This window comes from Sitophilus oryzae, unplaced genomic scaffold (genome assembly GCF_002938485.1).
Source record: "Sitophilus oryzae breed Bouriz unplaced genomic scaffold, Soryzae_2.0 scaffold_151_pilon_pilon, whole genome shotgun sequence".
Taxonomy (NCBI): domain Eukaryota; kingdom Metazoa; phylum Arthropoda; class Insecta; order Coleoptera; family Curculionidae; genus Sitophilus; species Sitophilus oryzae.
In genome coordinates this window covers 105,138-107,051 of record NW_022146192.1, presented here as the reverse complement: position 1 = coordinate 107,051, position 1,914 = coordinate 105,138, and positions in this window count along the sequence as shown.

The window sequence follows — 1,914 nt, the reverse complement described above, 5'->3', positions numbered from 1 at the left end:
AGTTTTGTACCTTTTGTTAACATTTTAATACGTTTTTTTTCGTAATTAATTAAACTTGGTTTTCGTGCATCCGTTGTCCGACGATACGATGATACGATATTAATTTTATTGGTTGAATTTAAACGCTTCGATTGGTTAACCGTTTCTAACCAATCGAAGTCTTTAAATTCAACCAATAAAATTAATATCGTATCATCGTATCGTCGGATAACGGATGCATGAAAATCAAGCTTTAGTATGATACTACCGCCTACATCATATCCCTTCAAGCAGCTAAGTTAAGAAAACTATATGGCCACGGCACTGTTTGGTGCCATGGTAACAATTTGGTCTCGGGTGTTATATGTCCTTGTTGTTATATTGTCAAATTTTTCTGTTATCTTTCAAATATAACTAAATATTAATCTTTTAATTATTACTTCTTTAGTTTATAGCGTTTTTTAAACAACTACCACTGAGAACGGCAGCTTCTTCTGAGAGCAGTCGTGGATAAGATATTTCACTGGAAAGAAAACTAATTAATAACAATAAACAAAAAAATATATTGGGCGCCAGGCATGAAAAGAGAAAGAAAACACAGTTGTATATTACTTAAAACTAATGACTATATTTATTCATGATGTTCTTTGAAGGTAAATAACATTGTAGAATTCTAGCAAATATAGTGGTTTGGAAAGCAAATATAGTGGTTCGAAGAAAGTTATGTTAAAAATAGTACTAAATATGTTCTATGAAAATGACTATGATAAAATACAATACATGTAAAGTTATAGAAAATATATGAAGGGTAGCATTACTTTAATTTGTTAAATTTATACGATATCAAATCTGAGATGTTGCAAGCGTAGATTCTAGAATCTGTTCGGTTATTCATCTTTAAAATCACACAATAGATATATACAGAAAGTAATACTATTACAAGACGTAATGTTCGCAAAGAAACTATGATCTAAATCATATTTTAAATACTAATCTGACACAAGAAATTTAACCACTAAACGTAAAGTCTGTACGATATTATTTAAGATGTACGTTATTATGTTAAGACCGAAAATGTTTTAAATGTCAAATGTAAAACTAGAACTTAAATCTACACTTAGCTGTTCTTTATGTAATCATGCTTCAAACAGTAACAGCGTCAGGTGGGCTCATATCTCTGTACTGTCTCTCGGCTATCCTGTTGGCCAGTACAACAAAAGAGGCCAGAATGAGGACACCATGAATCAATACAGCCGTAACTACTGACTAGGCTTGGAAATGGGAACGAAGCAGCATGGGTCTTACGCTACATCAATACTGTGGCAATATGGGGACACTACTCGTACCTTGGATATCGAACCATAAGATAATGTCCGTAACTTGGACATCCGTCCATAAGATAATGTCCGTAACTTGGGCATCCAACCATAAGATAATGTCCGTAACTTGGATACTGTCCAAACCTTGGACCCTAAAAATACGAAACTCTTGTTTAAAACCAAACAAGGTCTAATAAGCAAAATAAACCTACCTCGAAATACTTCCGAGGGCTCAATAATAAACAAAGAAACTGTCCTTTCTTCCATTTAACATTCTGGAGGACAAAATAAAACCAACGTGTCAGCAAACGAGAAAAAAATACGAGTTGAGGTGGGCCAATCCAAAACTCTACCTTAAAAATATTCAATAATAATAACGAATCTAAAAAAGATAATAACTCATCTTTACCTGTAGCTTCGAAATGGCAGCTGATTCAGATTTTGCAGCAAGATTTAAATTACCATTTCTAAAAGCAGGGTTTGCAACCGTGCCGCAAACCGGCCAAACCAAAAAGTGAGGTTAAGCGCGGAGAGCGAAATCTTGGAGCGATGTTGACAGCGCTCCACAGAAGTAGTGAAACGATAACAGGGTTGTTGACTAGAGGACGTAAAAATT